Raw genomic sequence first — 25276 nt, 5'->3', positions numbered from 1 at the left:
TCTCCGTCACTTCCCACACTGTGGAATGAAAACATACACCGTCATGTGATGGACAACAATCCCATGACTGCAGACGAGGGGAATGAATCTCCAACATGCCCCACCCTGCTTGCTGTGTACATTAGGACTGCAAACGCTGTGGTGGTTCTACCATTCAGTAAAGCACTGCATTGCACCCTTATTTTCTTTTTCTGTTGCACCTATTTCAGACCTTCCAAATGTCCCTATTTTTCTAGGGACAGTCCCGGATTTACAGAATTCATCCCAGTTTCTGATTTGATTCCAGAATGTCCTGTTTTTTCCTTAGGATGCCCTTATTTGCATCAGAGATAATGTTGGAGGTTGTGGAGTTATGTGACCCACAAGCCAAGGAGATAAGTAATCAGCAAAACTTCTTCAATTGCCTTCCAATGTCTAACCTGCAGTCATTTATTATTCTTGACTGGCTGATTCATATCCCAATATTCCTATTCTAGCTAGGTTGCATTATTTTATTTTATTCAAACAACAACAACAACAACCCTCCACTTCTAGTCATGCAGATATTGGAGACGCATTTACCGTATTTTTCTGTCTATAAGACGCTACAGGTATAAGACGCCCCCTATTTTTGGGGACTCCGATTTAAGAAAATGGGGAAGATCTATCCATGTATAAGAAGCCCCCAGATTCCCCCAGATTTTGGACCTAGTCTTATACACGGGAAAATATGGTAATTAACAAGACAGTTGCAATGATTGAAATCCATGTGCACATAAAATTGTAAGTTTTCAAAGTCAATTGAGAATATTTATAAAAGATGAGTTCAGATAGGTTTTTGTAAATCAATAAGTTAAGGAAGAACTTAAAAGAAATTGAATTGAATAATTAGTTAATTGGAGGAGTTGCTGAAGAAATTTAAAACAAGGATGCAGAAAAGGGGAGGTATGGGGAAGTCCGGGAAGTAAGGTGTATGAAAATAAGATTATGAAGTTATACATGTTTATATGTTTGTATGTCTGGTATTGTGTATTGCTTGTATTTATTTTTTGTGTTTGGAAAACCAATAAAAATTTATTTAAAAAAACAAAACAGATAGGTTTTTGTAAAAGGAGACTGGGGAGGAATTAACCACGGAGTGTAGTCCCCCCCCCCATCTGCAAACTGGCACACAAAATTACTACTGTCTCGTTCAGATGACAGGCATGTGCATAGGCTATCTCACACAAAATCAGATGGAAATCATGCTTTTCTATGTGAAAATGCAAAACATTGTGTCTTAACTGCCTATTTCAGCAGGCCTGCTTCATGGATGAATTGAATGCTTATCAGCCATATTCTGCTTTCAGGCAGGTGTCCTTTTCATGGACACAGGAGTCTTGGCTTAAGCTGATGGACAGGCTTGTGATTCAAAACATGGCCAAAGAATATAGCAGGACTAGACAAAACACTTGGCTATGAAAGTAGCAGTCCTGCTTCTCCATCTCCCTTCCATTGTCAAGCGTTGTAAGTAAAAATCTGACACATGACATCACTGCACTTCCTCTCCCTTTATCCACTCAAGGCAGTTAAGAAACCCAAAACATCCTCTTTGCTTTCTAACCACATGGCCAAGCTGGAGTTGAGTTATGCTAATAATCTATTACTTACTCTCTGTTACCCATCACCAACATCACTACCACCAAACTGACTCTCTAGATCAGTGATGGCCAAACTTGACCCTCCAGCTGTTTGGGGACTACAATTCCCATCATCCCTGACCACTGGTCCTGTTAGCTAGGGATGATGGGAGCTGTAGTCCAAAAACAGCTGGAGGGCCAAGTTTGGCCATCACTGCTCTAGATAGTACATATTGATGGGCTCACCCAAGAGATTTTGTAACTGAATTACAGCCCGCATGGAGTCCTAAAGGTAAAGGTAAAGGTACCCCTGCTCGTACGGGCCAGTCTTGACAGACTCTAGGGTTGTGCGCTCATCTCACTCTATAGGCCGGGAGCCAGCGCTGTCCGCAGACACTTCCGGGTCATGTGGCCAGCGTGACAAGCTGCATCTGGCGAGCCAGCGCAGCACACGGAACGCCGTTTACCTTCCTGCTGGTAAGCGGTCCCTATTTATCTACTTGCACCCGAGGGTGCTTTCGAACTGCTAAGTTGGCAGGTGCTGGGACCGAACGACGGGAGCACACACCGCCGCGGGGATTTGAACAGCCGACCATGCGATCGGCAAGTCCTAGGCGCTGAGGTTTTACCCACAGTGCCACCCGCGTCCCTTATACATGGAGTCCTAGTGCCAGACTATTTTGAACCCCAGGAAAGGCTAACTAAGTGCAACCCCCCCCTCAATGCTAACTTCCATTTTCAAAAACAGATATCTTGTAGGGGGAAAAATGAAAAGCACAAAACTGGAGACTGCTAAATCTATTTTAAATTGCAAGAATAAGTAATATAAATAATATAACAATATTTCATTGTATTTCTCATGTGAAAAATAAAATGTTTTACTCATTTTAAAACATTCTTGTGAATTGTGATGTTAAAATGTACCGGTAAGTCTCTTGAAAGTTTAACTTTCAGGTGCATCAAAATCTCACCCTGTGCGCCTTTTGTTTTGCAAATTTTGTCACCAATTCTTTCAGGTCAAGTGGTGATTGCTTGGGCATGCTCAGCTGATACAGTTGCCAAGCCAACTAGTCTCATTGTGGTGGCATTCAATTTGGAAGTCTTTGAGCTATTGCTCTGAGTTCGCAGCACCGATCTTCAGCATCAATGTATTTGTTTCCATTGTGCATCAATGATTTCAAAGCAAGTGGTTTCAAAGCATGGATCCCACCCTCCCATCTTGTGTTGCTCAGCAGATTAACTGTTATGCCTAAGCCTGATACATGGCTAGTTAGACTTTGCCAATTCCAGAAGGTGCAAAGCAGAATTGGTCAGAAAGGCCTCTGGCCTGGAGAAAGTCTCAAGGGCCAGAAAGGAAGGTCTGGGAGGGCCTGAGGTTCTCCATTCCTGGCTGAAACCCTGGGCTTCTTTTCAGCCAAAATTTGTCAGAACTCAGTTCAGGCACCTTTCAGATGGGTGCCATTGCCATTCCAAGAGAACAAGGAAGGTGTTCATGGTGAGTTTCAACATCTCTCTTTTTAGAGAAATAGCACTGCTTAAAGCCATGTTTCTTTCTTCTTACATTGATGCCACACTCAATATTCAGAGCAAAGCATTCTGGGGCACTTAAGAATTCCAGCTAACCCAGTTTTTGTTGGTATTTTTTGGTAGCAGCATCTATCTCCCCTATGGCTCCACACAGTGGCGGATTTACGTATAAGCTAAACAAGCTATAGCTTAGGGCCCCACTCTCTTCAGGGCCCCCCAAAAACATTAAAGGAAAAAAACTGGGTGTACATTTCGAAAATATAAGATGAAAACAAATAAAATAAAACCTACATACAGCAACAGTGTTTTGTGTTGTGTAGGCTCCTATGATGTATGCTATGCTAGCCTGCTCCCTAAAATATCACTGGTTTGCTCATTTCTATATATAGGGTGTCTACATTCTGCTTGGACTAGTCCGTAAATTATCATATATTATATATTCAACACACACAAAACCACAGTGACAATTAGTTGTTCACAAAGGACAGCTGGATATATATATAAAAGGGCCCCATGACCTTCAGTAGCTTAGGGCCTCATCAAACCTAAATCCGGCCCTGGCTTGACTGCTGCATTTGCACCGTGCCAATCTTTGCGTTGTGTTGTCCCTCCCAGCAGAGAACACTGACTTACCTTCTGGTTGAAGCACAGGTCTTAAATGACTTCACTAGGCTGCTCCCCCCCCTTTTTTTTTTTAAAAAAAAAAGAGGTTTAGGAAGATATTGCTTTTAAAAGGTGAAGGGTTTGACATCCTCATCCCTCCCCCACCTTTGAAATAACCAAATCCTTTGAGCTGCCTTTCCTGAAAGCTTCTGCCCCTGTTCTCTTTGAGACTCTACAAACCTGAAGAAAACATAAATCAAGACCTGGAAGATGCATTAGCCCCTTCACTCAGTTGATTTGGGCTATCTATCAAAAGCCATAAAAGCCATTTTACTATGAAAACCTTGAGTTTTGAAGAACATCATTCATCATGGGTGGGGTGGGGGGAGAATAACAATAAAAACCCAAGAAAGGTATTTGGATTTACCTTCGCACTCCAAGTTTTGTCCAACTTGCTTTGGGTCGATTGAAAACTGAATCTTTTTCACCATTTGCGCTTTGTCTGGACACCTGAGCAGTGAGATAGGAGGAAAAGGTCAAGCACTTGCAAAACATGTTCTTCACATTACCTTTCCAAATATCGTTTCTCTCTTTAAAAGCAAAACAAAGTAATTGATTTATTGCGTTGCTGAGCATTTCATACAATTCACAAAAGACAAAATCTGAGCCCTGACTAGAAATACAGTGAGGTAAAAGTAGTAAGTTAGCAGTGCATGCAGTTTTGCTCCGTTTTATTATTTAGAGAGAAAAGGTACCGTAACTGAGCATCAACACAGATAAGACTGATTGGAGGGGATGGTCCCCATTGCATTGAAAGACGTATTGATGTGGCCACTCCTAGAGAAACTGGTTGTGGACCCCCTGGACTGGAATAACTGACAAGTTGCAAAACAAAACAAAAGAAAACAGCATCTTCTCCTGAGAAAAGGGGTATGTGAAAAATTCAGCCCTACTAAAGAATAGGAGCGGTATTCTTTAAAAGCCTGATGCTGCTGAAAGTGGGCGGAACTTCCTGTAAAATGTAGCAGATGTAATCAAATAACCTCCTGTAACAACTAGTTAATTCAACCTTTTAAATCGATCCACAGGTTATTTCAGAGGTGGGGAACCTGTGACTCCCCAGAGGTTGCTGGATTCCACCTCCCCATAGGCTGTTGGTGAGTCTGATAAAGCCTCTCCTCCTCAGGGAAGGGAGGAGTTGTGAGCAGGAGCCATTTCCTGCTTTGACAGGGGGTGTTCCGCCCCCTGCCCAACTGCTCCGCCTGCCGTGCCACGATGATTTAGTCTTCAGAAAGAGCATAGACTTGCTATGGAGCATAAAAAAAGGACTTTGACGAGCTGGCTGCTCTATCCCCCAGGGCAATGTTGTTTTGGTCCAACCTTCTGAATAGAAGGGTCTGGCGTGGCTCTCATAGCCCTATGGCCGTTGAAAAATCCAGGAAACTTTTAACATTTGGCGTGCAAATTGCGATATATGAATGGCCAAGTGATTCAGCATGTTAACATCCGGTTCAGTGAATGGTCTTTATTTTGTGATGACGGAGTTCACCTTTCAGACCTCGGCAATGATATTTGGTTGGCCGACATCATCAGAAGCCTTAGGGATTGGTTGCAGCTGTGGGGGTATGGCGGCGAGCCTCTTTTGGCTTGGGTGGCGGTTAGGCATTGGAATATGTTTGTGTATTGGAGGGCAGGGTGTGGCCATTGCCCACCCCTCTATTTTACGGGTATTCCGGTAAAGGAATCCGGTGGTCATGGATCCTGTCCCTTGCTAGTGGCTAGGGCCATGGCATGACCCCCGGTGACATCAGGGGGAGCTTTCAGTTGTATTTGCATCAACAGGCTCCTCCCACTGGTGGTTAACCCTTGATTGACTCACCCCTCCCTGAGGGGGTGGAGTCACGCTCTGTTGTTTTATCCAATGCCTAAGCCAATACCTCTCACATGCTGTAATCAATAAAGTTGTGGCTTTTTTTAGCCCATTAACCTAATATACCATGTCCATGAGTCTTTCTTGTCCTCAAGCGGGTGGTGGCTCCTTGAATCACAACATCTGAAAGTCCTCAGATTTTCTATCCTTCTGTTAAATAGACTGGCCTTTATTTACTTCCTTCTATCAGGTTAAAAAATAACAGGTGAGTTGTTTCCCTTCTCACATTGGCAGAGCTGTCATCTTTCTTTGCTGCATTTCACTTTTCCTTGCGAGGCAGAAAATAATAGACTGCCGATCTGAAGATTCAGGAGCTGAAGGCTTGCCTATGACGGCATCTCCACACAGGGATCTTTCCCTGTGATATGTCCATCTTCCCAACCCCGTTTCTCCTTGCGTGGTGAGGGACATGACTAGCCTGTTCCCTGAGAGGCCGAGAGAGCCAGTAGGCCAGGCATTTATCCTTGCCCTGGGCCCGGGACCAAGCACCACTATTGGTCAGTTGGTCCTGCACCCAGGGGAATGCCTTCTAAATTCCTGCTGCCATTGGCCAATTTGTGGGGCCTGCTTGCAAAGCCGCCCACCTGAAAAAAAAGACGAAACAGACTTCTCATTGGAGTTGAGTGAAGCAGTAGAAGTTCTCATTAGGGGTCTGGAGCCACTACTAAACTGCTTGAGACCTAAGAAACCCGAAGTCAATTCAGATGAATGCATGTATGGTTTGTAGGTGTCCCATCTGATCTGGATGGGGAATCAGGTTTAAATTCAGGCCCTTACTCTGGATGTCCAGGTGATGAATGTAGCATGAAACACCATTCAGCAGCTTAGGCTGGTGTGACCCATCCTGGAAAGAGGTACTCTGGACACCGCCATCCATGCCCTTTCAGCCTCCAGATCACTCTACTGTATATGGGGCTGCCTTTGAAGACATATCAGAAACTTCATCTGATTTAAACCACAGAAACTAGAGAAGGACTGGCATGGCCACACACCCCTCCCACTCATGTGATGCTTAAAAACAACAACCTCTACATGGTTTACAAACTATCTTCACAAATGTTCTATTGCCAGAATGATGGTTTCTATCATGTGGAAATATTTTTATTATAGATTTTCTTGGGATACAAAGGTACAAAAGAGCATCTCTGCTTTCAGTTCATGGAGTTCCTTCCACAGATCATTCATAATCGATGTGAGACACTGATGTTATAGACAGTATAAAGTTGGGGAAGATGTGGGGGGAGAGAGCAGAGAGAGAGAAGGGGGGTAGTAATCTTTTGTTCTTCTACGTAGTGTATGTTTAAGTTTTTTATGCCAGCATCACCTGAGTAGGTTCTATTTCTATTCATTTATTCCTTTTTGCTGGCAGTGAAAGAGATGGGGGAGGGGGCCAGGGCATGCCTGGTTGCTGTTGAACTAGACAAAGACCTTTTTAACCTAGCAGGCATTTTAAATTTTAAATTCTGCATTTTTATTAATTTTAATCCACTACATCATTCCCATGATTTTCATGTGCACTGCTTAGAAACTTTGGTAATTAAATGGTGTGTAAATAGCCTAAATAAATACCAAATGCAGAAAAGAGAGAACCTTTTTGTATTTGTCCAGAATTTGTCTTGTAATTTTCACAGGTTACTTAGTGTGTATTTAATATCAAAAGGCCTTAGGACCCGGGTATCTCAAGGACTGCCTGCTTCCATAGAAACTTTTCATCTCTTTAACATCATGAAGTGTGTAAAAAGGCAGTATAGATTTACTAAATAAATAAATGCTATAGAGTTTTTTCCCATGCAGATTTTTTTTAAAAAATGTTTTTTTAACAGATTAATGCAGAAATAGGTTGGAATAAGCTTAAGAACACCTGTAAAACTGTCATTGACCAGGAATGTGAATAGTTCATCTGCCCTACTCTTCCACTGCAGTAATGTCCAATGGGTACTGAAAATGCAAGAAGGTGTGTGTATGTGCAATCTTGTGTTTTGTATTACTTCTGAATCTCATTTTAAAAGAACCACCTTGCATTTGGCAAGACAGTGTGTTGTCTCCAACATTTCTCTGATGAAAATAGGGATGTCCCAACAACAACTGCAACAATATCCCACCCCTCTGACTGTGTTGCCCCAGCCACTCTGGGTGGCTTCCAACATATATAAAAACATAATCAAACGTTAAACATTTTTAAAACTTCCCTATGCAGGGCTGCCTTCAGATGTCCTCTAAAGGCTCTATAGTTACTTATCTCCTTGGCTCAGGGGTCACATAAGTCCATACCCTCCAACATTTCTCTGATGAAAATAGGGTTGTCCTAAGGAAAAGCAGGACATTCCAGGATCAAATCAGAAACCAGGATGGCTTCTGTAAATCCAGGACTGTCCTTGGAAAATAGGGACACTAGGAGAGTCTGGTGTTGTGTTACATGGAGGCTCTGTGACTCATAGTCACATCAAGGTGCTGCATATGATTCAGTCAGAAAAGACACACCTCTTGTTTTAACCAAACAGCATTTGTTAGATGAAATGCCTTGAGGGGCATAAAGAATTCAGGGCAATCTGGAAGGATCATGATTAGAGATCCGTTCAGTTTATGCTTCCCATAGTTTAATGAAAAGGCAGCTACTGCAACAGCTTTCTCAAGTCCAGGCAGTAAGGCTCTTGTTTTCCACTGCAATGCTAAAAACACAGCAGGCAGATAGTGTTAAGAGACAAGCTAAAAATTTAACCACAAGAGCAGGGGGATTTAAACTGCTACAAGCACAAAAAGACAGTGGAACAGGTCAAATGAATTATGGAGCATTTGGAAGCAGATCACAGGATCATGATCTTATTTCTCAGCTAGACTTGTCTCCTGTCTTGCGTAGAACATGTCAAATGCTGTTTCCAAGCTTCTCTGATCCCCTTCATGTTTAGTCTGTGCTGATCTACCTTCCTGAACTTGTTTTTAATAAAGAATATGCATAATGGAGTATTTCAGAATTAGCAGGGTCAGCTACAGAAATTTTGAATTAGCTGGATGAGTTAGAATAGAAGGAAATTGCAAGGGTGTAGGGGCAGTGTAGGATATTGTCCAGCTCTCACAGGAAGCCCAGGTGTTCCTTAGTAGACATGAAAATGGGTATTCTCCTCAAGAAAGAACATTGGCAGTCCAAATAGAACTTTTGGAAGAGCTTTACTTTCTTTCCCACTTAAGTAGGGAAAAAGGGAGACTAAGTTTCATCAAAGGTATTCTCCTTTACAGCCCCATTTGCAACTCTTCTAAGTCCAGTTAGTTGTTCTGAAATAGCTCAGTCCCAAATATTATTGAACGATATATTGAGAGGTAGCAACATGAGTTCTTAGCACATTTGGAGTGTGGTTCCTCTTTAGCTCAGACTCTCTCATGGGGACAAAAAGGTAGCTCATTCTTCCCGGCAATGTGCTGTGCATTCCAACTGGTTACATGGAGGTGGAATTGAGAGGGATGGCAAACACAAATTGTTCTTAAGCAGTTCATCAATCGTATCCCTGTTGCTAATTGTTCAATTACTGCCTTATGGTGCAATTACTTCCTAGTTTTAAATTAATTATCATCTATATTTCTAAAAGATTCCAACCACCTGGGGTGGGGAAGTGGAGCGAATGTGGGTGGGTGGGTGTCAGTGTTTTACTATCTACAGGAAAGAGGGGAAAAGATTTTCTCCCCTTCTACCTGATTTGCATGGAATGCTGAAGGATAAGAATATAATGGAATTCCCTGGCACAAGTTGCACCAAGTTGAACATTTTAAAAAGGGGATTAAATAATTTTTTGGAGAGTAACGCTATCACTGGATTCCTCCAATATCAGAGCTGGCTTTTCAGATGTTCATTTTGGTTACGTACACAACTGAGTTATACTCGGTCTAAATTAACCATGTCCATCAATTTCACTAGGTTGATTTTTTTATTATTATTATTATTATTATTATTATTATTATTATTACTACTACTACTACTACTACTGATTAGGTTGCCCCAGTCACTGTGGGCAGCTTCCAACAAATCAAACATTCAAAATTTCCCTATACAGGGCTGCTTTCAGATGTCTTCTAGTAGAGATAGCTGTTCTCTTATAATCCTGCCCTTCTCCCAGAACTCAAGGTTTTCTCTGAATATGACTGACATTGGCTATAACCCCAAATGTTCACTGTTGTCTTCACTCTATGTTTATCTCCCTCCTCCCCACTCCACAATCTTCAGAGCACCAATACCTCTCACTTCACAGTATACTGGGTGGGTTTGTTGCTACAAGATCTCAGGAACTCTTCTCATCACTGGACTCCTCACTGAGCTTGTCTTTTATCCTGCTTCCTGTCCCTACTTGCTTTATGTTCCGCCATTCTTTTGTTTTATGCTTGCCACTAGGACTTTTATGTTTCAGATCTTGACTCCAAAGTCTCTATTTGTTGTTCAGTTATTATTTGCTGTAACTGCTCCCGCCTCCAAATCTTTCTCCCCTCCCCTTCCCTTGGATGTTTCCTTAGAGGGTACCAGTGTCTTTTCTCTATTTCCCTAAATTGCTCACTCTGCAAGCATGACAGAACACATTCTGAAAATCCTACTCTCCATTATTCTGCTTCTCTCGGCTTTCCTCTTTCTGAATCTTCCTCAAGCCATCTTCCACACACCACGGTTGGTTTCTGCTTTATCTCTGCACACTGAAAGGAGAGGTCTGTCCACCATCCACCCCGACTGGATTACTGCTGATGGGGGTTCCTGCAAGGACATAAGGAGGCAGAACCTCATCTCTCATCTACCCTAGTATTTTGCTTCCAACAGTGGACAGCTCGTTATCTCTGGGGAACTTATCCACAAGCCAGGAATACAAAAACAAAACCCAAACCCTTCTTGTGTTGTGTATCTCTTTCTAAGTGTGAAGTTGTTTGCATTATTGTCTTCTGCCCAACCTTTGAACATGTAACTCCATTTTTAATGCTCCATAATAAAAACAGAAGGCACATAGAAAACCATGCTTCTTAGAATAATGTCTACATATTTTCACATTAGAAACATCTAACAGGGCACCTTTTCAATTCATGAGTTCCATGCCAGCCACAGGGGACAGTAATTAAATTGACCAAAGCCACCTTCATTTTGAATGTGCCTGTGACAAAAGCCACAGGGGGAAATGATTAAATGAAATAGGCACTGCTAGTTCTTGGAGAGAGCTACTGCCTTCTCCCTTCTCCTTCTCTGGCAATAGATGAGAATACAGTGGTACCTCAGGTTAAGTACTTAATTCATTCTGGAGGTCCGTTCTTAACCTGAAACTGTTCTTAACCTGAAGCACCACTTTAGCTAATGGGGCCTCCTGCTGCTGCCACGCCACCGGAGCACGATTTCTGTTCTCATCCTGAAGCAAAGTTCTTAACCTCAACCACTATTTCTGGGTTAGCGAAGTCTGTAACCTGAAGCGTATGTAACCTGAAGCGTATGTAACCTGAGGTACCAGTGTAATACATGGAGCTAAATAGGACTGCAAAACTATATATAGTCAATATAACTGATCTGGTGTAAGTTGCTTGTGTGGATTGCATTGTAAGACCTAGCATGCTGCGACTTGCCACAACATGTGAACTGAAATCTGAAAACTGGATTTCCTAGTGGAAAAAGCTCTCAACAGTGATTTTCATTTTCCCCCACATTGAATTGTCTGATAAGAAACTACTCACATCCTGGGATAGCTCAGTCAGTAGAACACGATATTCTTAATCACAGGGTCATGAATTTGAGCCCCATGTTGCACAAAATGATCCAGCATTGCAGATGACCCTTGTGGTCCCTTCCAATTCTACAATTCCATGATTCTATCTCACCTTCCATTGCCTAAGGCTATGCCACCACCCTTTTCCCACCCTTTCCTGGGGCAACATCATCATCCCACCTTAATAGCAAGTGCACTGTAGAAAGCATCTAGCACAGGCTTCCTCAACCTTGGCCCTCCAGATGTTTTTGGCCTACAACTCCCATGATCCCTAGCTAGCAGGACCAGTGGTCAGGGATGATGGGAATTGTAGTCTCAAAACATCTGGAGAGCCGAAGCTGAGGAAGCCTGATTTAACACTCCTCTGAAGAGGTAAATCAGTAATGATGAACAAGCTGCCTTTCATGGAAGATTGTCATGGAAGATTCCCCACAGGGAAAACCATGTCTTCTTATCAAAGAACCTTTGATAAGTTTTCAAGGAACCCCACAAACACAGCCCGAAACACACTGTTTCCACTGCTTGTGGAAATATATTGCTGAAACCTAGAGGAGGGGACAAAATCAACTAAGACCACCTTGTGGAACTAGGGCCCATTGTCCCTTTCAGACATGGGGTTTGTTGTGTTACTGGTTATAATGCTATCACTTATGTCCCCATTTCTGACATTCCTCATACACTGTTGTACCTGTTGCCTTATGGATCTGTGGCTTTTGGGATGATATACCTCCATGTCACACTAAATTTCAATTGCCCCAGTGGGTGTGCTAGGACACAACAAATTACAGAAGCCATCCCGGCTTCCGATTGCATCCTGGAATGTCCCAATATTTTGGGTCCGGTGCACTGGCATGACTCAGTTGGCTCCCACAAGAGCTTGGGGCTGAAAAACGAGCGTCCCAATTTTGATCAGCGGGATATTGGAGGGTATGCAAGTAGACATGATTGGGCATGTGCTGTGAAATGTTGGTTGATAGAAATGTTGGTTGATCTACCAGTTACGGTAAACAGGTTAAAATATTGCAATCACTAATTGAGTTGCTCAGGAACGAGTGCAGTGACAGCCAATTATCTATTGAACCAATGAAGCTAATGAAGACCTTTTTTGAGAGAACAGAAATTGACTGATCCCAGTGGAGAAGATGGAGAGGACCTGGCCGTCTCTTCATTTTTCATCTGGCTGCTGCTGTGTAGAATAACCACTAATGGAGTCTGTTGTAGGAGCCAAGTGGTCCTAGGTCCAAGTCAGGCTGATGTAGACACTCTGGGTGTTTCTGTCCTGCAAAATGGCTACTGATGGAGTCTGTTTAGGAGAAAGGAGTCTATTGGAAGTGGTCCCAGTCAAGCTAATGGAGAGGGCTTAGCCACCTCTTTCTCTTTCTGGTTGATGCCAGATGAAACAGCTACTGAAGGAGTCAGAGGATGCTACAGCTTGCGGCACAAAGAGATGTAATGTCACACAGATTCAGCAGCTAACCATGCCCAGCACTTCCATGCTTGTGGAAATAGTTTTGGAACAGGGCTGTTAGCCTTAGATGTTGAAATCAAAAGGTGTTCAAAACGGTCCAATTTATCCGTCAAAACTTGGGGTGTGTGGGTAACTCTCACTGTCATTTTAAAACCTTTTTTTGGACTGACTAACGAGGCAATTTCCTGTTTGCAGCATTTCTGACATGTAGATTTTAGCTGCTTTTTATTGCTGGCACATCTGACAGCTGAGCCCGAATGCCATCTCTTTCAGAATGTTTGCTTCTGTAACTCTGTACCTTTGCATCGAATGTGCTCACCGGACTTTGAAAATTACCCTCAGTTGGACTGGAGCTGGTCTGAAATAGCTTCTGAGAATTTTCTTTTCTGGGAGGATCCACACTTGGTAAAATATGTAGTAAAATATACCTCTCTTCCATTTAAACATTCATTACTTAAAAGAAGAGCTGCTAAGATTTTATTGAAACAAACTGCTTAGTTTGAAATTAAAGGGGGGCAGGACTGCCACTTTAGTTAAGGTGAGTAGCAAAAAATAATAAATGTGCCATTATAGGCTTCAAGATTGCAAAACTTCTAAAAGAAATGGCACCTGCTGAACTAATATAGGATATAGGATCTACGTAATAGAGTCTATGAATGTGCCAAATTTCAAACTGGTCTAGTCAGTATTGTCACTGGTACAGCAAGTTAGAGAGTGTTGCAAAGTGACCCTGGCGAGAGCCAGTGTGGTGTAGTGGTTAAGAGCGGTAGTCTCATAATCTGGGAAACCAGGTTCGAGTCTCCGCTCCTCCACATGCAGCTGCTGGGTGACCTTGGGCTAGTCACACTTCTTTGAAGTCTCTCAGCCCCACTCACCTCACAGAGTGTTTGTTGTGGGGGAGGAAGGGAAAGGAGAATGTTAGCCGCTTTGAGACTCCTTAAAGGGAGTGAAAGGCGGGATATCAAATCCAAACTCTTCTTCTTCTTCTTCTTCTTTGATTTTTCCAGCAGGCATGCCATATTTCTTTCAACATTTTGTAAAAAATGAAAAGAAAAGTACTGATATATTTTATTCAGGATTATGGAGGGAGGCAGTTTTTCATTGGTTTGGAGAAGTTCTGAGAGTTGGTTGGAAGTTTATGTAGTTTTGCTATGTAGTTTTTCCTGATCCATCAAGGTCTAAGGCGGCAACTACTGGCATAAAACAAGGCAGTCCCCCCTCCCCCCCCATCAGGATAACAATGGGCTGAATTCAGGTAAGTAGCTGTACTAGCAGAAGCCAGGGCAAGGAGTCCTGCTAGCACAACAGGAATTTTGCCCACTTTCCTCCCCCATATACCCCCCCCCCAATTGGGTCTGGAGAACCCCCAGAATAGTGGGCAAACAGAAATGCAGTGATGGAATGTTTTGTGCTAGTGTGAGACTGAATTCCTCCCAATGTTTGCAGAGAGATGCTATGTGTCATGCCTTCTCTTTTAGTTATGGAATACTACAGTGTTCTGCAATGGTTGGGTGAATGTTCACCATCATTTTTGGGAAAGTGGGAACATCTGGAAACATTAGAAATTGCCATGTTGGACCACAACCACACATGCACTCACCTCTGCAACCCCCCCAGCCCATACCACACTTGCCCCCCAACCCTTCCTCATAGTGAAACCTCCAACACTCTAAACCCAACTGAATCTCTTCCCATACACCCCACACAGAAACATGCAGCAGTCGTATTACAAGATGAGATAGCCTTAACTCTGATCTTAAAGTCACAGGTTCTTTTCATCATTGATAGTCATTACTTTATACATTGTCTTCACTTTGTGGAGCTGCCTGTGCAAATTGTTTATATCTCTTCCACGGCTCCTCGTAAACAGTTTTAAGCTGCTTTGTGTGTCAGTGTTTGTTTTTAAAATTGCATAATGAACTACATTTCCTATCTTAAGACTGCAAGTTGCGGGATTTAGTTCTGGTGTGCACTGGAAAAACAGAAACAATCTGCTGAGTATTATTCCTGTGGACCAGCAGACTTAGCACATCCACAAAAAACCCAGAATGTTCATTTATGTTATTTTTTAGAGGCGTTTTCAGTACTGAATCGCAATGAATGCAAAGGAAACACAAGGCCCAGGAAATAAAGTGTTGGTGTTAACTGATAACCTGCTATTTTCATTTTACTAAATGACTGAAGTTGGCTCCCTGCTACTTCACCTCTGATGCCTGGGTGCCATTCTTCTTCACAAATATTGCTTCTGTGCAATGATTTATTGCACAGTAAGTCGCAGAAGGGCCTTCGACACCCTGTGCTTAGGCACCCCTAAAATGGGCTCAACAACATATCTTGTTTTGAAGACAGGTTATAAATAATAGCTTTCTGAAGGCAGAATGTATGAAATAGAAATGACAAAAAGGAGGGATTGGGGCTTTAACGAAATATTTATTTTGTCCACATAGGATGGAAAACTAGACTGGAACAGTGCAGTCCAATTTAGCTTAATGCCTGGATGTAGCAGCAAGTTCTGAAGTGCCCCAAGCAAATAAATAAATAAATATAATACTTAGGTGTGAATCCTTTGGAAATCTGAAACCTCCTAAGAAGAAGAAAATGAAGAGGGATGTGGGCTGATGTTTAAAACTTTTGACCTGACAATCTTGATTTTAGGTGTTTAGCATTGCCTTCTATTCATGCAGGAATTGGGCTTAAGGATTAGAGATATGCAGAATCAATGTGAAAAGGCTGTAGCTTGGGAGAGCACCTCCCTTGTATGCAGAAAGACCCAGGTTCAAGCCCAGTCATCTCCAGGGGGGGGGGGGGCTGAGAATAATTCTTGTCTGAAACGCTGAAGAGCCACTCCCATTCAGTGGGAGATACTGGGCTAGATGGAGCAATGGTCTGAGTCGGTGTGTAAGGCAGATTCCTATGAACACTGAAAACCGAGAAATAATAAGGGATTCTTCTTATCACTGGAGTACATGAGAGGAAAATGTGGGATCTTGATGAGCAACTAAGGGTTGCTATGGCTACTGAATGAATAGACTGTGTGTCGTGCGTACCTCCTGCGGAAGCCTCTTTTCCTTAATATATGCTAATAGATGTTAATTGTTTGACCAGCAGCAATAGTGCTTTAAGGACGGTGCTTTACTGCAGCCGGGCTCTCAAAAGACGAACAGCTTTTGAACAAGTTGATTAAGTTAGGAAGCGGGTAATAAGAAAAAAAGCCTTGGCAAGCCTGAAGTGCTCATGCCATAATGCAAAGCTGGAAAGAGGCAGTCCCATTGAAAGGAACAGGTGAAACTTAGCTTATGTTGAGTCAACCTTTCCCAAGCAAAAGGAAACTAACCAGAGTAAAAGCATTTGGAGGGATACTCAACAGACTAGCAAGGCTTATCTTGGTAGCCGTTTTCCACAGGAAAGGGTGTGACTGGCATTTAAAACAAAGCTAGGGAAATTTGCTTCTTTTCAGAGCAGCTGCCTGGGTACCCAGGAGCTGTTATAATAATGGCATCATTGCATCCATACCGCCTCTCCTGGTATGTCCCACAGAGGAACTTACGATCTTCAAACAAAAACATCTTGAAGGTCCCAGGCCACAGAGAGGTTAGGCTGGCCTCAACTAGAGCCAGGGCTTTTTCGGATGTGGCTCCGATCTGGTGGAATGCTCCGTCACAAGAGACAAGGGCCCTGCAGGACTTGACATCTTTCCGCAGGGCCTGCAAGACAGAGTTGTTCCACCAGGCCTTTGGTCAGGGCACAGCCTGACTCCCTCCTTTGGCAATCTTCACAGAACTCTAGCCCAATGATTGCCATCAATTTGATTTGAATTAATTTTATAATTAAATGATTTTAGAATGTTGTACTATTTTATTGTTGTTAGCCGCCCTGAGCCCGGCTTCGGCTGGGGAGGGCGGGATATAAATTATTATTATTATTATTATTATTATTATTATTATTATTATTATTATACTGTTGAGCTAAGAAGTAAACCTTGATGTTCACTTTACAACAGACACTTCAATTCAGAATTCACTGGGCCAAATGCAAGACATTATTTCAGACCTAAAATTAAATTAAAGTAAATTACATTTTATTTGCAGGATTCGGGGAAGAAATATCGTATCAGACCAGTGTAACTCAGAGAAGAGGAGTTTGTGACATGACATCAGGCCTCTCTCGGTAATTCCATAGATGAAGACCTGCTGCTCACCTCATGACAAGTGAAATGTAAGTTCACCAGTGACTGAAATACAATAAATTCCAGTTTGTCCATTTGAAGGTTACTCTTGTACTCCTCTATGTGTAGAAAAGTGTAATAGGCCACAGTGATGTATAAAAGTCAATCAGACATTATAAACTGTAATATTTTTTAAGGTTAAATCTGTTTCTGCTGCTCTGCCTTCTAACAAGACTGAGATAGATTTAATCCTAACTAAATTATCATAGAAAGAGAACCATACAAACAAACATTCGGTGATATTTACTGGCAATGACTGTGACATTTTCAACTTATTAAAAAGCAATGAAACACAGAATGAGACTGTCTATCTTTAAAAAACCTTGATCTTTGCAACAGAGAGCTAATGCAATGCCAAGCATATTTATCTCTGATGGCTCAGTTAAGAGATGGACAAATCTGATCCAGGGTGGGATGGGGGTGTTTTGCTCCCATTAAACACATCTTCCTCTGCATGGAAGTTGGTATTAAGTTATTTGCCCTATGTTGTAGACAAATCTCTCTCTCTTTTTTGGTAAACATTGCTTGGAGAACTGTACCACAAAATTTGGATAAGTGCTTTGGTTAAGAACTTTGAAGGATGTCACTGTGTTTCAGTTCTTACATTGTTTCAGAAAGTTCAAATTTGAAAAATTCAGCTTTAAATGTGAACTGAATCAGATATCAACCCTCATTTCTCATCCCCACTGGCCAGCTTGTTGTTTCCGGGCACTGGAAAAATGGGGGGGGGGGGGAGAGAGAGAGAGAGAGAGAGAGAGAAATGTCAAGCCTTCTGAACACTCTTCTAATAAAGATTCCTGAGTCCTGGGTCTCCTTATTCTAGCTCCCGTTTTCAAGCAGTAAAAACTGGAGCAGAACCCATGGAGCCTATACCATGCCCTGCTTCTACCCAAGGTTCCAATTTGAGGCACCTGCTCATGTATTGAATTACCGTAAAGCTGACAACAGAATTTCAGGCTTCTGAGCTGTGTTTAAGGTACTCTGGAAGCTCAAGGGGGGAATCTTGTTCAGCTACATTAGCATGACTCCTTCCTCTTCTCGAAGGCCGAGAGCACTGGATTATTAATTGAGATAGTGTATCTATTAATAATCACAAGTTACAGTTTCTGAATTTTAATCGTAACTAGCCCTGTGAAAAAAAAGGCTGATGGTTTTGTGGCTAATCTCTAGATTCAGGCAGCATCTGTGATATGGGTACTGAAACCTTTTTATCATGAAATGTCACATTGACATTATAATTAATTCTGGCCCAAGACATATATACTAAGCTAGATCTGCTATATGCTGTGATCTCAGAAGTGTGCCTGTAATCACTTTTCAACAATCCTGGCTGCAAACTTTGGAATTCACAAAGTGGCACATTTCTATTCTGTTCTGTTCTATTCTATTCTATTCTATTCTATTCTATTCTATTCTATTCTATTCTATTCTATTCTTTATTCCCTGCCCCTCACTGGGTTGCCCCAGCCACTCTGGGTAGCTTCCAGCACATACAAAACGTAATGAAACATTAAACATTAAAAACTTCCTGATGTCTTCAGATGTCTTCTAAAGGTTGTATATCCTTGACTTATATCCTTGACATTTGGTGGAAGGCGTTCCACAGGGCAAGCACCACTACCGAGAAGGCCCTCTGCCTTGCTTCCTGTAACCTCCCTTCTCACAGTGAGGGAACCGCCAGAAGGCCCTCGGCGCTGGACCTCGGTGTCCGGGCTGAATGATGGGGGTGGAGATGCTCCTTCAGGTATACTGGGCCAAGGCCATTTAGAGCTTTAAAGGTCAGCACCAACACTTTGAATTGTGCTCAGAAACGAGCTGGGAGCCAAGTAGGTCTTTCAAGAGTGGTGTTACATGGTCCCTGTGGCCTCTTCCAGTCACCAGTGTAGCTGCCACATTGTAGTGATCAAGTCAGTTTATGCCTGCACATTAATCTGATAAAAGTGACAACCTCATTTACTGGAACAAGTCACATGGGTCATCATTCCACCTACCAACACTCAAGTTTTCTGCATAAATTTTGTTTGTTTACAATGCCTAAGGATGACTAAATCAAAAGAGGAACAGTCAGCTGGAAGCCCTCAAAGGGGGAACCCGATAAACCTTAATCTACTGATTCCACTGGTCATATTTTACTAAATCTCTTTTTCATCTATTTCTCTCCCCCTTTTGCCACTGCTCCTTTCCATGTTAGCAGGAGCTAGCAAAGGAGGAAAGTTTATTATCAAAGTACCAATACACAGTTTGAATTCCCAGCTGAAATGCATTTTTCATCTCTTCCTCCATTCATAAGTCATTGTGTGCTTCCTGTAGCAGACATACCTGTACGGAACTCTTGTTTTATATTTTTCATCATTCTCACCTTGCCCCTTTCACCACATCCCAATGAACATGCCTCACAACTAATTTTTTTGAGATACTTTGATGTCTTTTACCTGTTCATTTTTTCAAAAAAATAATAATGCATTTCTGCTCCTTTTGGTTTAAGCCAGTGATATTCAACCTGTATGTTTGCAGGGATGGGAAAGAAATTTGATTCAGTATGAATTTAAAGGCAAAAGGATTAGTGCTAGCACAACAGAATTTTCCCTCTCTGTTCCTTGCACATGCCCTGCAACATTCCCAAATGTATTCTGGAGAGTTGGGAAAAACCCCAGAACAGATCTAGAGGATGTGTGGGGAGCAAAGGAGGATAAAATTATGTTATGGAAAGAGAAACCATTGCACTGATGAAACATTTTACTTAGTGCTATATTGAATTCAACCCAGAGAGACTATTCCCACCACCTTCCTCAGATCACGTCCCCAAACATGACGATTTGTTTATGCTGATACAGATCTAACAACTTAATAGATGTGGCCTTTTTTTTTTTTTACCATATCTCTCTCTCATGTCTTGATTCAGGGGAGGAAATGCAATGAAGTCAGATCACAAACATAGTAAATAACAGAAAGGAAAAAGGGTAAAGAGTAAGAAAGTATGGATTCATAAGTATTGACATGTTAAAGGTTGCCATAACTTGTCACAAGTTATTTTGAATCCATGGGCTGTTAGAGCACAAAACAAGCCATTGTGACCAAGTTTTCATTTAAAAATTGTGGGAGCTCTGTGGATAGAAACAATAGCATTGTCTACATGTCTGAACTAAAATGGATGAAAAGATAAGTCTCCAATAAATGGACAGCTCGTTCTCTCCATTCTGCAGAATGTCTTTCTTATCCCATCTTCTGATCATCTCCTGAAATACTCCTGATTTTATTTTCTAGTGTGAAGAGCTGGACATGTAGTAAGGTACAAAGCAAAGTTCCTCTTTACCTTCTGCAGGTCTTCCTTTTGTCAATGAATCGATTCCTGTTTGTTGCAAAACACCTGCTGTCTTGACAGTGGGGGGCCATCTCCAAGGTGCCAGGCACAGGCCATGCTTTTGCCAATATGAGATAATCTCATAGCTTTTTATTTGCTTTGACTTCTGCATTCATCCTGATTTGTAATGAACTTTTCAGTGGCATCCATGGATGATGTTTGATATGGTGCCATCCTAGCGAGTGATGATGTGCTCTCAATAGGTTCTCAATAGGAAAATATGAAGTTCGATAGCTAGGTACGAGACCTTTGGCCAAAGGGAGGTTTGTAAATTTAATCAATCATCAGCATCATTTCATGGTGGATAAAAACTTCGGGTATACAGTCGTACCACTGCTCCCAAACGCCTTGGGATTCGAACGTTCTGGCTCCTGAACAATCAAAAAACAGAAGTGAGTGTTACGGTTTTCTAACTATTTTTGGAAGCCGAACGTCCAATGTGGCTTCCACTATTGTTTCTGGTGAGCCTGTGCAATCGGGAACCAATCGGAAGCGGCGTCTTGGTTTCCAAACTTTTTGGAAGTCAAACACCAAGTGGCTGCTGAGACCATATAACACCGGCCCTGAAAGACCTACATTGGCTCCCAGTACGTTTCTGAGCACAATTCAAAGTCTTGGTGCTGACCTTTAAAGCCCTAAACAGCCTCGGCCCTGTATACCTGAAGGAGCGTCTCCACCCCCATCATTCAGCCTGGACACTGAGGTCCAGCTCCGAGGGCCTTCTGGTGGTTCCCTCACTGTGAGAATTGAGCTTACAGGGAACCAGGCAGAGGGCCTTCTCGGTAGTGGCGCCTGCCCTGTGGAACACCCTCCCACCAGATATCAAGGAAATAAGCAACTATCATATTTGTAGAAGACATCTGAAGGCAGCCCTATTTAGGGAAGTTTTTAATGTTTAATGCTGTGTCATGTTTTTAATATTCAGTTGGAAGCTGCCTAGTGTGGCTGGGGAATATCAGCCAGATGGGAGGGGTATAAATAATAATACAGTGGTGCCTCGCCAGACAAAATTAATTCATTCCGCGAGTTTTGTCGTCTTGCGATTTTTTTTGTCTTGCGAAGCACGGTGTCGGGAAAGTTTTGGAAAAGCTTCAAAAATCACCAAAGTCTTTAAAAACCTGAAAAAAGGCTACCACACCACGTTCTATGAGTTGCTCCTCGAAGTCAAGTCACAACTGTATTAACGGTGTTAAGAAAAAGGAAACAAACTTGCAAGACGTTTCTGTCTTGCGAAGCAAGCCCATAGGGAAAATCGTCTTGCGAAGCAGCTCAAAAAACAAAAAACCCTTTCGTCTAGCGAGTTTTTTTGTCTTGCGAGGCATTCGTCTTGCGAGGTACCACTGTAACAATATATTATTATTATTATTATTATTATTATTATTATTATTATTATACGTACGAACTTCCGGAACAGATTCCGTTTGACTTCTGAGGTATGTCTGTATTTGTAACCTGCAGTTCAACACAACAGTCATATAACCTACTGCTTTCATTTCCATATGGAATCCCCCCCCCCCATGTTATAAGTTCTTTATTAAGCATAAAGCTTAAATGATATACACAAACAGATTATTCTACTTCTCTCAGTAGTGTATGTTGAGTGGTGGGCATACATGTGGTGGACATGTATGTGGGTTCGGATGTACATCTAGTAGCAACCCCCATCTCTACCTTTTCTCCAACTTCCCAAGGTCCTTTTACTGCTTCTCCTTCTTCCCTAACCACCTCTGCATTTTTTTGGCCAATGTCTGCTTCTCCTTCCTGCCAGATTCCCCATCCCCTGACATCCTCAGATGGCCCTGGACCAGGCAAACCAACCTGTGGCAATCCAGGGCTGTCTCCAGCCACCTTAGGTGACAGCCAGGTCTCCTTGAATTGGCTTGTTTCAGTTCAAGCTTTGGCTGAATTTAGTGCAAAGCCCTACTGATTAGCTCCTTCAGACAGAATCTGGCTAACCACTGTAAAGTATGGAATCTATGGCCCTTCTCTGTTAGGTTCATATCAAACAAAATGTCAGGACCACCTCTGATACCTGACAAACCAAAAAGAAGAAAAAGCCTGGTCCTACTCTCTGGCTTTTTATTTTTGCCGTGGACCCTGCGAAGGAGACAAGCCCCTGAGACTTCAAGCCAAATTCCAACAGCAGCCAACTGTACCAATTCTTTCTTTTTTCCCTTTATTTTATTAGATATTTACCTGCCACTCACCACAAAGCCCCAGGGCAGGTTACAACAATGAAATGTACAATTATAAAACAAATGCAAGAGTTGCAAGCATAACACAAGTGCCAAAGCAATAACAGACCGTTCCATATACAACACAATTAAAAACAATTCCATATAGAAAAACAAGACGCTGGATCCAACTAATGAGTATCGCTAACAGCCAGTTCAACATAGCTTTTCCCACTTTTCTTCTTTACCTTGGGGAAAAGTTGGGAGAATCTCTAGAACAGGGGGTGCTTCTGTCTGGCTAGCTGAAATGCTGGTCCTGATAGAATGATTCTTATAGTGCTACGTTGAATTTCTCCCAGTATGGACATTTAAAAACTTGTCTGCATCTAAAAAGGCTCCACCCTTAGACTTTTCCTTTCAGCTTCTGCCCATTATTATCCCAGCAAATAAACTGCATGGTAATTGGCCTGCAAATAAAGGGAGCAGGAGGCTTATTTTTCACGTGAGATGGTACTTTCTACAAAACTCAGAGCTGTGGCCTATCAAGTCTAGTGACCACTTGCACCCACTGCCTAAGCCCAGGCAGGGCGAGTCCTATCTTCACTTGTGAAAACTTGGAAAGTTCAGTGCTGGGACGCTGTTGACCAACCATGGATTTAATTTTGATCCTTTCATCTTTCAATCTCCCAAACATCTCTTATCAACCTCCTTGAAACCCTGTAAGTTCTTATGAACAGATCTAATCCTTTGCCTTCTCAAGGAAATAGCCTCATTCAAATCTCAGTCTAGCTCAGCTTAAAGCTCTGAGCAGCAACTGACTTTACCTGATGCAATCTTCCGATGGCAAGGGAGCAAGACACAGAGGCGTGTGCACAGTCCTCCTCTTTGATATGAAAACTGCTCATCCATCACCTCATATATCTATGAAGTCTAATTCACCTTCCCCCCTGTCTTTCTTCTTTTTATGACTAATGCCCTGTCAAAATGCCATTTTTCTGAATCAAAGCAATTTTTGAGCAATATGAATGGCCTGAAAGCTTCTCCTCGGATATCCTTTCATATTCAGACATAATATTTCTGTCTGCTATAAGGCTTAATTACTTCATTTTTTAAAAAATAAATATATAATAAAAATAAAATAGCAACAAAGGACTTCTTTCAAACAGGGAGGTGTGTAATGGAGGTGCTTAATGAGACAGCCTTAATGACATAAAAGGAGCTGTCAGGATAAAGTGGCATGGAACAGGCCAGATAATGATCCTGACATGAAGGCTCGGGTGAAATAACAAGAGAAATCACAGGGATGACAAGCAAGCCTGAATGAGCCAACACAAGTTCATTAATTAATCTAGGATGGTGATGCCTCCTCCACTATTTGTGGCTCAGGAATCTGGGCATAGCCCATGTGCCATCAAGGCCTGGCAGACCCATTGCAATGGTGCACAACCAGGACTGGTTACTGAGTCATGCCAAGCTGGAGATCTTCATTCACCTTGAAGGATCAACAAGCTCTGGAGGTCCATTCTAGGTGCATGCACAAACGCAGTGGTTTCAGATTTGGAGAGTCCCTGGGCAAGATATTCTTAGGACATGTCAGGGGACCTCAATTCAGTTTGAAGCGTCAGATGCTGTACAAACCTATCTCAGATGCTCACTCAGAATCAATGCTCGTTTCTGGTTTGGGGTGCTAAGAATCTTCATTCAACTTGAAGGTTGGCAACTGGTGTAGGTTTACCCCAGATGCATATTCAGATTAGTGCTTGTTTCAGGGGTTGCCCTCCTCTCCTAAGTGTGCCCACCTAATTTTCATCTGCCTGGTTGCTGTCCACTGCTTATTTTCTTGGGCAGAGTTAACATCACCTTCCAGAGGAAGAGGACAAGTCATGAAGATGGGACAGCTCCTTCTCACTTGCTGATAAAAGGCAGGTGAACAGGCAGCCATGACAACTTTTTCTTTTTAATTCCTCCTCCCTCGGAAACTAAAAGTTTGAAAGAATGTTTGGCTCTGTTCTATGTACAAAAGCTCTGTATGAAGCAAAGCAGTAAACGGAGGGTGACATTAGTGCATGGATAACACGGATTCCTGTCTTTGACAACTCCCGTGAAATTGCAGGAACAAATGTTTCAGTCTGAAATTATGTAAACAAGAATAATCTAATCTTTTTTATGGGGGGAGCCCTAAAACCCAGAGCACAAGATCTGTTAACGTTGTTGCCCTTGCTGGTCTAGCAGCAATCAAAAGAATGGATGCAGCGGCCAGTGAGCTGCTTGCAATGTCAAGAGAACTCCCCGTATTTACGAGCCATATGAAAATGAATCTGACACGGCTTATTACGGAGCTGCTGAAAGGCAGCATGTGTGTTAGCAGAACAGCTCTGCCACTGGGCTCTGTGCTGATGAGGGCAAAACAGCCAAACAAAATAGAGGAGAATGGTTAAGACCCAATGTAGCACAAGTGGGGGTTTTCTACTTTCTGTTGTATGCCCTGCAGTCCGCGCTCCACCCAGCAACATGAAAATATTCCCTGGGGGGTTGAGATCTGCTCTGTAGCAGGTGGAGAGGGTCTGGGATAAGGGAAAGAGAAACTAGAAGTCCCACTACGTAGGCAGATTTCTATTGTTCAAGGAGTCAAGAGTTATTGGATGTCACCCAGTAGACAACTATATTTTTCTG

The sequence above is a fragment of the Podarcis muralis genome, chromosome 17 (genome assembly GCF_964188315.1).
Source record: "Podarcis muralis chromosome 17, rPodMur119.hap1.1, whole genome shotgun sequence".
Lineage (NCBI taxonomy): Eukaryota > Metazoa > Chordata > Lepidosauria > Squamata > Lacertidae > Podarcis > Podarcis muralis.
This window is presented reverse-complemented; position numbering follows the sequence as displayed.